This window comes from Podarcis liolepis (assembly GCF_965112155.1).
Source record: "Podarcis liolepis genome assembly, chromosome: 7".
In the NCBI taxonomy this organism is placed as follows: domain Eukaryota; kingdom Metazoa; phylum Chordata; class Lepidosauria; order Squamata; family Lacertidae; genus Podarcis; species Podarcis liolepis.
The window spans coordinates 65,351,393-65,367,234 of NC_139561.1; the positions used below are offsets into that span (position 1 = coordinate 65,351,393).

At 43.1% G+C, this 15,842-nt stretch overlaps 2 long non-coding RNA genes across 2 annotated transcripts; one reads left to right on the forward strand and one right to left on the reverse strand.

Annotated features, from left to right (window-relative positions):
- Positions 1-1,875: 1,875 nt before the first annotated feature.
- LOC310710862 lies at positions 1,876-9,500 on the forward strand. Its single transcript, XR_014528284.1, has 3 exons — positions 1,876-2,203; positions 2,720-2,804; positions 9,396-9,500. It is a non-coding gene; the product is annotated as an uncharacterized lncRNA (long non-coding RNA).
- LOC310710842 lies at positions 5,974-15,795 on the reverse strand. The gene is made up of 3 exons (XR_014528261.1): positions 15,624-15,795; positions 7,375-7,483; positions 5,974-6,361 (listed from the first exon to the last, which is right to left on the reverse strand). It is a non-coding gene; the product is annotated as an uncharacterized lncRNA (long non-coding RNA).
- Positions 15,796-15,842: the final 47 nt, after the last annotated feature.

The following is a 15,842-nucleotide window of genomic DNA, read 5'->3' on the forward strand; positions in this document are numbered from 1 at the left end:
CACATTTCCCCCTTTTGTCCTGAGTTTGAGCATTTTCAAAGTCCATGACACCTTTGGTAAAGGCTGTACTCCAACTGGAGCGCTTGCAGGCCAGTGTTTCCCAAGATTTGCCTTGAGAGAGTCTTTAAACCTCTTTTGTTGACCACCAGCATTATGCTTTCCATTTTAAAGTTCAGAATAGAGTAGTTGCTTTGGAAGATGATAATCGGGCATCTGAACAACATGACCAGTCCAACGAAGTTGATGTTGAAGGACCATTGCTTTGACACTGGTGATCTTTCCTTTTTCCTGTACGCTGGCATTAGTTCACCTGTCTTCCCAAGTGATACGTAAAACTTTTCAGAGACACCATTGATGGAATCTTTCAAAGAGTTGGAGATGGCATTTATAAGTGGTCCAAGTTTCACAAGCATACAGTAAAATTGATAGTACACTAGCTTTGTAAACTCAGATTTCCCTGTGAAAACCCCGGTCCTCAAACATTATGCACTTCAACTGAGAGAAAGCTGCACTCACAGAGCTAAGGCGATGCTGGGTTTCAGCATTAATTAAGCTCTATGACAGACGTTATGGTAAACTTGCTCTTCGTTTTCAGCCTACTCAGATTAAAGAGCTTTCCATCTTTTTGATATATGATTTCTACTCTGGTGGGGAGTTTCCTTTCAACAATGTGTGGCTCATGGCAATGAAAATAATAAATAGAGTTGGGGTGATAAGTGAACCCTGTTTAACACCTGATCCCACTGTGAATGGTTCACTTTGACAGCCATTGTTATCTGCGATTGTTGTTGTCATATGATCATGGAGGAGCTGAAGGATGTTCGAAAATTTATCTGGGCAGCCAATTTTCAAAAGGACAGTCCACAGGGCATTACGATTTACAGTGTTGAAGGCCTTAGTCAGATCAACAAACGCCATATACAGGGGTTGGTTTTGCTCTCTGCATTTTTCTTGAAGCTGTTGAGCTGGAGAAAATCATGTCCACTGTCCCCCTAGAAGGTCGAAAACCATTTTGGGATTCAGGAAGAGTAGCCTCGGATATTGTTAGGAGATGGTTTGCTAAGATCCTTGCAAGAATTTTGCCAGCCACAGCTAGTAAAGAAATGCCTTGATAGTTTCCGCAATCCGTTCTATCACTTTTTAAAAAAGAGAGATTGATAATTTTGGCATCTCTGAAGTCTGTTGTGATCTCCTCTCTCCCAGATTTTTTCGATGAGCTTGTGAAATTGTTGTGTAAGTTCAATTCCCCCCACTTTGGACAGTTTGGAGCATTACCTTAAAGTACCTCTTTGAAACAATGAGATAAGGCCAGCCCCATTATACGGCCCAGATTCTGTAACCAGTTTTGGTGTCCTCTAAATCATTAGCTACGGCCTTTCTCTACAGAGCATATGATCCAGAATCAAAGATTGCTGATATCCTAGATAAAAATCACTGTGAATGAAAATGTGCCCGAGCTTGGCGCACCCTTTTCCACCTCTTGGCATGGACAGCGTTGCCTTTTCACTCTGACAGACAGTTTAGCTGGAAAAAAAATTGATTTTGCATAAACATTGCTCCATTTGTCATAGGAAGTCCCCCTGTAATGTTTCATAAATGTAAGACTAAACTGGTCATGACCCATGCCTGAGCTTATTCCAGAACCTGTTTTTGGTGCTGCAGAATTTCTTCTTTTTCTTCTTTTGGTATTTATCAGAGCCAAAGTATTAAATATACAAGACTCCTGACGGCTTCGCTCACAAGGGTCATAGGAACGTGCAAGCCCACTCACCACCCAGTGAGAGGCTGTGCCTCTCAGTGCAAAATGGGACAGTAGGAAGATTCCTGAGTGTGCATGCCATAGAAAGATTTGCTTCACTCCTTCCCTTTTCGCTGAATACTTTCTTGGTTTCCTTGTGCAGGTTGGAGACAGCATTTCTTGCTGCAGGGATAGCATAGTCAGGGTACTTGGTTGTCAGGGTTGCTGCTGTTTCAGCAGCCAAGAGTATCCAGTTCTACAGTAGTAACCCCACTGTACAGGCCTTGGATCACTTTCATGGTGATCGCAGCAGGGCTGAAGAAGTCCAAACTGAGACCGTAACATAGTTTCTGGATCTGGGACGTGATCTTGTTAACCATGACGTGCTCATGGCGTCCATCTCTTTTGAGTATGTGCATGGCTGTGGCGTTCTCCTCCTTCTCCTCTCGTCCATTTCTTCTCTGTGTAAGCACATGGGGAGGGGTTCCTAATTGATCCCCTCTTCTGGGAATGCTTAAGGATTGCTACCCGTTTTTGTTCCAAAATAAGGGAAATGAGGGCTAGAGCTGGGAAATGCCTCTCACAAAGGCCACACAAGTTGTTAACCAGAAATGAATTCAGGGCTCGCGACTCCTGCTGCTCGAAGGCTGTGTGTTTTGAGGAGGCCGAGAGGGAGGGAGAGAGGAATATATATTATTTTGGCCTTTTTTTAGCGAGAGGGAGCACAGATCTTTTAGGAAGGAAAAGCGACCAAGAGCTGGTCTCTCTTCGACATGAACCTCATATACGTTTCACTGTCTCATTAACCAGACCCTTTGGAACAATTCGTTCTTTGAGGCTGGTTTCAAAAAAACACCCAACTTTACTTTACAGCCCATTCCATTTATGACCCAGGAATAAAATTACTGTATCAGTTTCATTACATACATTAAAGCCTGGGTGTTCCATGATCTTTCCCCCCTTTTCTTTTTCTTTTTTTAGGAGAGAAAAAGAGCCCCTGAAAAGTAAACAATAATCATTGCCAAGCTGGAGAGAGAAGGGAGCAAGTAGGCCGCAGCCTCTTGAGGTAGGCGTTTAAATGAGCGTCACAAGTAACAGCCGTCTAAAATGTGTGAATGATGTGGAGAAAGGACTAGCTTTGGACTCTGGATTTCCAGAAGACAGGGATGAGTGAATTTATCCATTTGGGTTTCTCTGGACTTCTCATTTCCCCAGTCTTCAGTTATTCACATTTTTACACCAGTTTGTGGTTTTTTTCTACTCATGAAAATTCACCAGCATTTCATAGTGAATTTCTCCTAAGAAACACATTTTCTTTCAGAGAAATTCCCCTCATATATTTGTGTAAGTTATTTTCACTAATGTATGCTGAGTTTACCTTACCCTAAAATGGTACACATTATTCGACTGGCAAATGGCACTGCAAAATTTGGAGAAATGCAAATTCTGAAGGAGGGCTGTGTATTATTTTGGAAAGTACAGTTTAAGTAGGTTCTCCTTCAAATGCAAACTGAATCTTCCATTCCTTGTTGCTAACTTCTGGTTTCAAAACCACTGATGGATCCAGGATATGGGGCCAAGATGGAATCTGGCCAATGTTGGGGAGTGCCAGGACAGAATCTAGATTTTACAACTTACCTGATGGGACACATACTGGTTATCTGTGACAGATCATAGTTTTACTGATAACCAGAAAAAAATTCGTGTTGGCTAGCAACTTTACTCAGGAATGAAGCTTATATTTTTACTTACTTAAAATAAATAATAGTAGTTGAAGAATTACCAGAATATGGCTGAAGATATGCATTTTTGTTATAAAAAGCGAGATTATGTAGTTATGAGCATAGCTGCCTCACAAACTTATTTTTCAGCTTTGTATCAGCTAGGGAGAAATACTAGGATGCAGTGTGCATAAACAATGCATTTATTGGTGAGAATAGCATGAAAAAATGCATTATATTATTGAAAATGGCTTTGGAAAATTATTTTGCGTAGATTTTTAAATTGTATATGTTAGAATAAGACTGTACTAAATGCTCATGGAATTGCATGAGTAATTTTTGTTTGTTTATGAATAACTTAAGATTGGAAAAATATTGGAAAATATTTAAGGACCTTCATGTATATTGGGAGCACCAGCATTTGGAAACATTTCTGGCTAATTTTTTGAAAGAGAAATAAAGCAAGCAAGCAGAGACTCAGGTCTAATTGCATGCATTGCTTCCTAAAACTGGGAACTTGTAAATATAAAATAAAGTCGACTAGAGCTCAGGGATTACTGGGTCTCGAGCTGTGCAGTGCAGACACAATTTGAGACACAACCAAGAGTACCTCCTTGAGTTTGCTGTCATTTGAGTGTAACACTGAAACGACAAAGCTATGCAGAGACTTTGGGGTGGTTGTTCTGCCATTTTGGATTTTTCTTTTCTCTGGTGTTGCATTTGAAACAGAGCACCTTCTAAAAAGCAACACATGATATTTTCTAAATGTCTATCAAGGCTAATAAAGGATTCCTTTTAATTGTGTATTTTAATTTAGACATCTAGTTAATCTTTTAAATCTTCTTTTATAGCTTCTGCTTTACCACGCTCGTTTATCTGCTACAAACCCTTAGGGTCAGGCAGATTATGCATCTAAATAAACAAACAAATTAAAATGCTGCTGCTGCTTCTTTTTCTTCTCTCTCTCTTTGTAGTGCAGTTAGGGGCCACAGGGCTTTGTAACTGGTCTGAATTTTTTGTGTGAGCTTCTTCGCACCGTTGCCCCAGAGTGGTAAAGTCTTCAGATTGTTAATATGAGCAAAGCCCATATCCAAGGAATGAACCAAGTGAAAGAGGACAAGCTACAGCTCTCAGTTAATTAAGAATGAAATACAGTCATACCTCGGGTTACAGACGCTTTGGGTTGCGCGATTTTGGGTTGCGTGCTGTGCCGAACCCAGAAGTGCTAGAATGGGTTACTTCTGGGTTTCGACACTTGCGCATGTGCAGAAGGGCTAAATCGTGCTTTGCACATGTGCAGAAGCACTGAATCGCGACCCACACATGCGCAGACGCACCACTGCGGGTTGCGAACATGCTTTCTGCATGGATCATGCTCGCAACCCGAGCATCCACTGTATACTCGGACTCCTGTAGTGATTTCATGCTTTTTATTGCAGCTTGTAAAACAGTGATTGAATTACCCCCCCCCCCCCAAACCTCAAGCTTTTATATACATATTTACACAATGAGTCCCATCTGCTTGGCTGATTCTGCTTCCCTCCTGGAGCCTGATTGGTGTTTTCCTGCAGGCCAATCAGTTGTTGCATTCTTCGATCCTACCAGCCTAATAGGCTGATTTAACTTCCTCCTGGAGCCTGACTGGTCTTTTCCTGTTGGATTCTAGGATCCTACTTGCCTATTGTTCTAGGATCCAAGCTTAGTACATAACAAAGAACATAAGCAGTGGCGTAGCGTGGGGGGTGCAGGGGGGGGGCGGCCGCACCGGGCACAACATCTGGGGGTTAGGGTTAGGGGGCGCAAATCCACGGGTTAGGGGGCGCAAATTACTTGCCTTGCCTCAGGTGCTGACAACCCACGCTACGCCACTGAACATAAGAAAAGCTTTGTTGAAAGTCTGTTTAGTCCAGCTTTCCCACAGTAGTCAGCCACATGCCACCAGGAAGCCCTCAAGCAGTACAAGAAAACAGCCCTCTTCTTAATAGTATCTCATGGATGGGCTTGCAGATTACTGAGAGGGTGTTGGTGGCAGATAAGAGTTTTTGCATGTTAAGGAAGCTGGAATGTGTGGCATGCATTATTAACAATTTCGTTGTCCCCGAGAGGGGGCAATGACAATAAAGATATTATTATTATTATTATAAAAAAAAATTGGAGGAAATACATGCATCTGTACTTCACAAGCACAGGCTTTCTACCATCTGATACTCAGTAGCTATACTGCCTCTAAACATGGGGTTTCCATCATAGTTCATAGTTGGTGGCAGACTTCTCATCCAGTAAGTGGTGTAATGCTCTCTATCAAAACATCTCTAAAAGGGCTGGCCAGTGTGGTGCCCTTCAGATTTTGGAATACTACAGCTTCCATAATCCCTGACCCTTGGCCAAGCTGGCTGGAGCTGATGGGAGTTGGAGTCCCACAACTTCTGGATGGCACCATATTGACTACCTCTGATCCCTAAGAACATAAGAGGAACCCTGCCAGAGCCGTCCAACAAAACATCAACATACAAGTTGTACAGTGGGCTGATAGTATTTTTCTTCGTAAATACAAGGCATATATTGTTTATATACGTTTTTAACAAATGCTGTTAACAGTTAGCAAGGAAGACAAGTGTCATACAATAAGGTATAAAGCCAAAGGAGGGGAGATGAACTAATATGGTTGATACAGAGAAATGGAGCAAAGGTGTGCTTCCTGGTGTGGGCTTTGTATTGCAAATGGGTCGTTCAGATCTGATCCCCCCCCCCCCGTGTGTGCCTTTGGGCTTCCACGTATACCTGTTTTTCCCCAGTTATGAATATTCATTGCTATTCTGCCTTATGTCAACTGAACCAGTGGGTGGAGCTTGATGGAATGTATCCAGTATCTTTTGCGTGCCCTCCATCGCTTCTGTCTCTCCTTCAAAACAAAAACAAAAACAAAAACAGAAAGTGTGCAAGAACAAATGTTACTAACCTTGGTTATAATTGCTCACAGTATGCAAAATGGAGGCTTCTGCTTTTGGATGGATGCCTTTGGGAGGGGGCCTGCATTTCCATGTGGTTTTTAATTATTATTATAATACTGAGGTCTTGCTCAAGAATGATATTTACCACCTGACTAAGGCTTGCAAAGGAGTGATAAAGAGGTGTTGTGCAATACCTCGGTTTTATTATTTTTCAAAGCCTGATGCGTGTACTTTGATTACAGTCTCCAAAGTAATCTCACAGATTTACTGGGTAGAGATCTTGAGAAAGCAACTCCTTGATCCAGTTGTTGAAATATGAATGGGCCTTCAGCAAGCAGCAGTTGGTGAAAGTAGGCACGCTTGAATCATCTGGGCTGCGGGAAACCAAATGGGCAGGTTGGGCTTAGGTGAGCAAATGGAAGCAGGGAAGTCGTACTAGGGGCCACCCGCTGAAATGTTGGCACATGTGACAAACTACAGTGGTACCTCTGGTTACATACTTAATTCATTCCGGAGGTCCGTTCTTAACCTGAAAGTGTTCTTAACCTGAAACACCACTTTAGCTAATGGGGCCTCCCGCTGCTGCCGCGCCGCCACCGTGCAATTTCTGTTCTCATCCTGAAGCAAAGTTCTTAACCCGAGGTGCTATTTCTGGGTTAGCTGAGTCTGTAACCTGAAGCGTCTGTAACCTGAAGCATATGTAACCTGAGGTACCACTCTATTCCAAACATCCCAAAGCAGTGGAGGCTGGTCCTTTAGGATGAGTGGGACACTGCACCACCCACCATGGGGATCCGCAGGATTCTTTTCTGGTGGAGTTGAAGTAAAACACTGAAAGTGGGGAGCAGCCTAGCTTTTCACAAAAATGAGAAGAATAGTGGCAGTACATTTGCCCCGTATCTCAGCTTCTACAAATGCTAAAGTAAGTTGTTGTTGTTTTAGAAAAGCTGGGTTGCCAACCAACCTCATTCTGCCTGCAGCCAGTCTCCACCTGCCTGTCTTCTTATTAACATCCAACCCAATGGCTGGTGCAGCTTCTCAGCGTCCTCCTCCTTAGTCTCAGTGTTGCTGCCCTTGTAAAACTGAACAAAACAGTGTATAAGTTGAGGAGAAAGGAACAGAGATGTTTTTGTCTTTGTTCAGGCATTGTAGGCTGGACGTGTGCAACCAAACAGATGAGAAACTTCCTCAGAACTACACAACTAATCAGAGAACGTGGCATCTCAGCAATAGTCATGCTGGTGCTGCCTGGTTGCTAAGCAACATCCCCCTCCCTCTTAGCTGACTTACTGATAACAGAATTAACCCTTAAATCACAAACTGGGTGATCCCTGGACTGCACTTCTAACAGTTGTTGTTGTTTGCTACACTTCTACCACCACTTCAAAGAATCAGAGCTTGCTCTTGTGTGGCTTTCTATGCATTTTTACATTTTCAGGGCAACCTTCCTCTAACGAGCTCATAGTTAACTCTGTGAAGCAGAAGGCAGTTCTTGAGTTGACTTTGTGTCAGGTTTGCCACTTCTGTGTGGTCATGTATTCCTTGCTGTACCTGTAAATCAGGAAACCACAGGGGATGTATGATGTGGTTGCTTTCCAGGCCACTGCTTTTGGCTCCTAGCGACTGGTTGTGCTGCCATAGGAAGTAACCACAACACTTCAAGTATTGCCAGTGTGGCGTGGCCTATAGTTGTGACACTCAAGCAATGCAAGAACTAGTCATGATTAAGGACGACTGAATCTATCAATTTTGGCTTCCCTCGTTTCCCCCATCTTAAGTCCAGTTCATCTCATTTCAGTTTGCATTAAACAAATTGCATGAAACCTCAGTGCATTTTCTTGCATATTTCTCTTAATATATGCATTTTCTACACATTTTGCCTAATAAATGTATTATTGCAAGCATTTTCCCCTAATTTAATGCATTTTTGTATATTATTTTCACTTTAACATGCATTTCCGTGCACACTTTCCCCACATTTTTTTTGTATGCATGTTCTGTTTGGAGAACTGCATCCCACTAAGATAAATTCAACAGAGTAAATAATTTTTGATGGAAGTAAAAGTGGAAAACTGATTTGGATGGTTATAGTAAAATATGCAGGAATTTATGATCTGTAAAATGAACCATGGAAGGAGAAAAAGGGAAGTCATCAAATATTTCAAAGTTTGCAAAATGTTTATTTTGAAGTGTAAAATTGAAAACTTAATAAAAATTATTATTAAAAAAAAAACTGCAGACCAAATAAAACCCTCAAGCATCCTTAATTTGAACCCATGTAAGGAGGATTGTCCTGGTTCACCAGGATTGTTCTGGTTCACCAGCAGCGGCTCAGTCATGCTGGCCTCGCGACTGGACCTAAAGGTCAGGGGTCCCTTTACCCTTTACCTTAAGGAGGAGGTGGGTTAATACTTAACTGCAGTCATGTTTGTCTGCTCCATCAACACAATCCTGGTCACCATCACACACATAAAATGGATCAATGTTCCTGTGATCAGGACACTGGAACTGACCAGGCTTACGTGTCTTTGTGAAATATTAAAAGTATAGTGGTACCTTGGGTTACAGACGCTTCCGGTTACAGACGCTTCAGGTTACAGACTCCGCTAACCCAGAAATAGTATCTCGGGTTAAGAACTTTGCTTCAGGATGGGAACAGAAATCGTGCAGCGGCAGCAGGAGGCCTCATTAGCTAAAGTGGTGCTTCAGGTTAAGAACAGTTTCAGGTTAAGAACGGACCTCCAGAATGAATTATGTTCTTAACCCGAGGTACCACTGTATGTTTTATTTTGTATGCTGCCTTGGGAATATTGCTTAAATATTTCCAAGCAAGCAAGCAATCAAATGCATGCATGAATGAATGAATGAATGAATGAATGCAAGGGCAGCCGCTGCTTCTGTTAGCCTCCGCGAAAGTTTTTGCCATTGCCCATGGAATTGCACTACAGTTGACTAATCCGTCTCTCTTTTTGCTTCCTTTTTCAGACCAGGTTCTGGCTCCTGTGTAAGGCTCAGGCAACACAGCTGAGCTCCACTGTATGATTAATCCTTGTATTTAATACAGCAGCAATCAACCTTGTTTGCACTGTTGGTAAGTAAAGCCGCAAGGCTTGTAATTAAAATGCATTTAATTACTTGTATGGTTACTGAGGTGAAGTCTCTCTGGATTTTTACACCGTTGAGATCAGAATCTGCCCCCTTTTTCTCACCACTTTTTTGTGTGGATAAAGTATAATGAGCAGGTAGCATCTTTCAGGTGGAGATTTCAAAGTAATTCACAAACCAGTCTTAAGGCGGATGCTTTGGTGTGGGAATATCATTTTAGTTCCATTTCACAGATGACAAAATATCACTGAGGATACACTTGTAATTACTAGAGATGCATGGAGCCCTCGTGAGAATTTCCCCTAGTTTTATAGATACACTTTTCGCTTTTCCCCAGATGTTTCAGCTGAGCCAGAAAATAAAAATTTGTCTTGAAACTTTATGTTAGGCAAAGTTTGGTAGAAAGCTATATTTGGGCATAGCCCTCTCCCCCAAATCATTAGCATTCTTGAAATTATTTGGATATTTCTTCTGAACAAAATAGTCCAAATTAATCTCAGGTTTTTTCTGCCACAATATTTGTTAGCAGCTCCAACACATGCCTTTTTTCTCCCCTCAGATAATCTGATTTCATTCAATAGTAACATATATGCTAAGTCATTTACTTCCATGTCTCCTTTGCTTCTTCTCACTGGGGGAAAAAATTAGGCTCCATCTGCACTATACATTTAAAGCAGCATCATTTCACTTTAAACAGCTACCCCCAAAGAATCCTGAGAGTTGTTAGGCAAGCCCTACAGTTCCCAGAGTACCCTGGGAAGAGCAATTGACTGTTAAACCACTCCAGGAGCTATAGCTCTGTGAAGGGACTGACAATGCTCAGCACCCCGAACAAACTACACTTCCCAGGATTCTCTGGGGGAAATCATGACTCTTTAAAGTGGTATGATGCTGCTTTAAATGTATAGTACAGATGAAGTCTCAAGAATGTGAAAGAGTAAGAGGCACCTGCTTACAGCGTATCTTCACCCCAAAATTTCTGAATGGGTTTCTGTTTTGTGCTTTTAAAAATGGTGGTAGCTGTGTTGGCCCATTTGAATCCACCCCCCCCCCAAAGTTGTAATGCGCTTATTGGAACCAATCAAAATTTCATAAACTTGTGAGCAAGTTTTTGAGATCTCCAGACCTCTGGTCTGATGAAGAAATCTGGAGAACATGAAAACTCAGCCACAGATTTGTAGCAAAGCCCGTACTCTGCATGGAAAAGGTTCCCAGCTCAGTCCCCAGCGTCTCCAGTTAAAAGGGTCAGTTTGGAGGTGATGTGAAACCCTTTTTCTGAGAGAGAACCTGGAGAGCAGCAGCTGGCCAGAGAAGGCAAGACATGGACGCAGTGTCCCATCCTCCTCCTTCAGCCCCCACCTGCCCACTTTCTTACTTATATCCAGTCCTTGACTATCAGCTTGTTTTCCTTGTTGAACTCAGCAGGGGTGGGGTGGGTGAAGCTGGAATTCGTTTGCGTGCCATTGGCCTCTAACTGTTGGGTCTTCTGGCTACTGCCCTACCAGTCCAATAGGTACCAGCCATCAATGGATAGACAATCAATCTGACCCAGTGAGAGGAGGTAAGTCTCCATGTTGAGGAAGAACAGCTAGAGGCACAGTGTCGCTTGAAGGGGGGGTGTCTTTGTCAACAGAAGGAATTGCAGGAGGGGCTGGGGGAGAGAGATAGAAGAAAGACATGGGCCACGAGAGGAGCTAAGCTGGCTGGTTTGGCTGCTTCTCCTTCCTGTTACATCTGATACGACATACTCCTATCCCATTGCCCAGCTTGTGATTTTGGGGCTTGCTCTGAGCATAATTCCAGATTGGAAGGAGACAAAGTCAGAGCAGTAGCTCATTGAGAGAGGCAGTGGACAGACTCCTAATGGCTGTGAGGTGGCTGGTCATTCTTACTCTTTCAAACACCAGGAGTGACTGATCAGTCCAGCTGCACCTGTGACAGAGGCATGGCAAAATTACAACAGCAACCCCCCAAAATAAAACCCCCCAAGGATGATTCAGAGGTAGGGCAGAGGGCAGAACTATGACTCATGGAGGGATGTGGCAGGCAGCCTCTTCTGTGGATAGGTTGTATAGGTTCACAGCTGTTACTGCTTTACTTAATGCATTTCTGAACGCCAACTTGCAGTTCTAACATAACAAACTGCAAAATACTGTTTCTATTTGGTGTTGGGTTGGGGCAGAGGCCTGAACCCTACTCGGCAGAATGAGCAGGAGGGTTAACAAATGTAGGAGTGCTGGCTTCTTTTTTAAAGTATAATAATAATAATAATAATAATAATAATAATAATAATAATAATAATACCACCCCACCCATCTGGCTGGGTTTCCCAAGCCACTCTGGGCAGCTCCCAGCAGAATAGTAAAAAAAAATAGTAACTGCAATAATATACATTACCATCTTCTAAAACCGAAAATCCACAATCTAAAATTGCTCAGTTGCACTACTGGTCATCCACACAACAGCAGTGGTCACCCCATAGTCCTCCCCATCTTGTGTTGCAGCTGGGCCAGCTTGACTTGGGCTGGTCAGGGTGTGTGGCAATGCTGTGGCTTCCATTATCATCAGGGCAATAATGAAAATTAATATGCCGAAAGCTCTATGGTAAAAACAATTGCAGGTGTTGGCACTTTTAGGTACACCTGTCTCAGCCCAACACATCTTCAGTCACCTAAACCATACGTGTCCTCTTCCACACCTCTATTGCAATCGCTTTAATAAGGAGGGCACTGCTGAGATCTTTTGTGGGTGCTGGTGAGTTGACCCACCTGTCCAATCACTGAGATTACCCAGAGAAGCGCTGTTACTTGTCCCCCAGGTTACAGAGGCCTGACTGGCATTAACTATAAGTCAGACATTTAGTGTTGTCAGTTCCCTGCTGTGAAACACTCTTCCAGCAGTGATTTGGCAGGCACCTTCGTTTTGACTTTCAGGCATCTCTTGAAAACAATCTATGCAGTTGTTTAATTTTTTTATTGAATATCCAGTCATTTTATTGATTGCTTTTCTATAGCTTTTAAATGTTTCTGCCTTGCTGTGCACCACCTTGATGTTATGCGAGAAGGTAGTATAGAAATACTTCAAACAAACAAACAAACAAACAAACAAACAAACAAACAAACAAGTCTTGTAAATAGTTACAAGTTACTAGACCCTAAAAGTAAATAGCACAAGTAAATAGCACAAGTTACTAGACCCTAAGCAATTCTTCCCCACTTTGCCCACTAACTTACAACTGTGGCCCATTTATGGACAAATATCTTGCCATTCTTCTCTGACTTGGAGGTGATTCATATTTGCCAAAGGTGAATATACGAGTTGCTGTTTTTAAGCCTAGATTATTATCGCTGCAGCTACCAGCTCATGCCACGTATCTGATTGGACAACCTCCATTCTGACATTTTAATTACCCCCTTTTTCCTTGCAACCCTTCCCCAGCATAACAAGTTTTTGTGTGATCAGATATCACACTGGGAGTCAACAGTTTTTCAAAGGGAGTGCTGTTTGGACTGGTTGCATAAAAGACAGGGACAGAGTTAAGGTTATAGGGTATAATTTCTGGGTTTTCCTAGGAAGTGTCTATGCGTAAGACACAAGTGGCCACTGAAAGGAGGGTGGAAATGGTAAAATAAGCCTCCATTATACTCCTCAGTATGATAAGAACACATACCAAACATATGGGCTACTGTTCGGTCCCACAGGGGCCCTCAAAGTGCTTTTCTAAACAAACAAGCAGCAGTGTAGGAACACAGGAATCTGCATTATACTAAATCAGACCTACTAGTCTATCCTGCTCAGCAGGCAGTACCTCTCCAGGGTTTCAGGCCCTCAGTGGCGTAGCGTGGGGGGTGCAGGGGGGGCCGGCCGCACCGGGCACAACATCTGGGGTTAGGGCAAATCCACGGGTTAGGGGGCGCAAATCCACGGGTTAGGGGGCGCAAATCCACGGGTTAGGGGGCGCAAATTACTTGCCTTGCCCCGGGTGCTGACAACCCACGCTACGCCACTGCAGGCCCTACTTGGAGGTGGTGGGGACTGAACTTGGGACCTTCTGCATGCAAGGCAGATGCCCTCCCAGTGAGCTATGGCCCATCCCTCATGGAAGACTGCCCCAAAATCAGTATCTCACCACCTCGTTGAAAGTGGCAGTACTGGAAAGCCTACAGGGGCGGTGGTGCCATTGAGGCAGAGGTCCAGGGTCCCGCTCAGCCCCCCAAATGTAGGAGTACATACAAGTCCATAAATTATGAGTCTAAAATTACCTACCTTCGCCACTTTACAGGGGAAGGGTCTCCCCTTGGCCAGCTCGTGTTTCAGACCATGTGTAAGCATTGAATAACACAGACATGGCTAAAATAAGAAAAATTCCTTCCAGTAGCACCTTAAAGACCAACTAAGTTAGTTCTTGGTATGAGCTTTCGTGTGCATGCACACTTCTTCAGATACACACGAAAGCTCATACCAAGAACTAACTTAGTTGGTCTTTAAGGTGCTACTGGAAGGAATTTTTCTTATTTTGACTATGGCAGACCAACACGGCTACCTATCTACAACAGACATGGCTAGTTATCCATCACTATTTATCTTGCTCAGGCTGAGTTTAACCAAGGAACAGAACTTTTGGAACTAGTTGTTGTTGTTTTTTTGGGGGGGGGGCATTCTCTATTTCCCACCTCCATTCCCCAAAGGGAGCTGGTAACTTTATTTACTTAGATTGTGCGAGCACTTTGTGGGCAATTCCTGTGGGGTTAGCAGTATAAGCAGAAGAGCTAGTAGGTGATGCTGTGCAGGGAGCTCAGAGTTTGCAAGCAGGGAAATAAAAGTGGGTAATGTTTTACTTCTCCCCACGTGGCATCTTGGCTCTGTGTCTCAGAGTGCCTTCCTTGTTTTCCATTGCAGCTCAGGTTTGCAGTCTGGGTGTGCTTTTGGACCCAGCAAGCCACGAGTGCTGTAGCTCACTTTAGGCTGGTGAAGTCACATGTGCTTTATGACAAGGCTTGATTACTGTAATGTGTGGAGCTGTCTTTCAAAGGGGTTTGGAAACCTCACAGGAATATCGGAAAATGTCTTATACTGAATCAGGCCATTGATCTATCTGGTTCAGTATTGCCTACACTGAACTGGCAGCAGCTCCCTAGGGTCTCAGGCAGCACTACCTGGAGATGCCAAGGATTGAACCAGGGACTTTCTTCTGCATGCCAAGCAGTGCTCTGCCACTGAGCTGTGGCAGAAGCTAGAGTACTGGCTGTTTGTTGTTTTAATTGTACCAACTTCATTGGCTTCTGTTCTTCTTCTTAGACAAGTTCAAGGTGCTGGTTATAACCTTTAAATGCCCAAATGACTTGGGGCCTGCATTCTTTAAGGACTATCTTCAAATAAGTTAAGGAAAGTTCCTTCTGCATGATCCTGTGTTCACCTACTTTGGTTGCCAGGAGTGGCCTGGCTCCATGTCTCACTACTGGCAGAAATGCAGTTGTACAACATCAGGGATCATTAAGGGTTAGTGTGGTTATTGGTCTGGCTAACCCCAGACTTGGCTTAGCTAGATGTTATAGTCATTTGGGAGTAAACTGTCCATGTTATAGAAAGACTGTTGAGATTTGACAGTTGGAGGGATAAATACTTCTGAAGGAGGCTTATCTCAGTATGTGTGGTTGAATATTATGTCTCATTGCTTTCAACTAGACCTGTAAATGATATTCTCCTCAATTTATATACTGTTTTTGTTTAGTTTACCCCAGTAAAGTATATCAGTTTATTTTATTTCTGGATTAAATCTGTTTCATTCAAGTCACTCTGTTAACTGACGATAGGTAAAAGAGGGCTTTCTCTGTTTTGATACTCAGGCTATGAAATTCCGTTCCCTATCCCCCTAGCACACTCGTTGATAGCATTTATGCTCAGTGAAGACTGCCTAACTTCAGCAGTCCTTTGGTATGATTAGTTAATCTGTTATTTATCTCCTGACTTCTAAAAAGTGTGTCATCTGCTGTTTTATTTGTTTATTTGGTTTTTCAAAATGCATTAACCAGTGTTGTTTGGACATTCCAGTGATGAAGCAGAAAGATGGGATATAAACAGTTTGAATAAATAGATAAGTCTGCTTACCTTCAATGGTCTGGCAGTGTTGTGGCCATGCAATGTCTTTCTGTCACACTCTGGCAATTGGACGATGCACTGGGGCACCTGGTCAGTGCAAGAAGCCTATGGACTTTGTTTGTGGGCCAGGGCTGCAAATTGTAGCTTGCCTGCTAATTGACCAATCACAGGCAGGCTTAGTGGCAAGCCTTTCCCAGAGGGCGGAGCCAACTCCTCCACCCAGTTCAT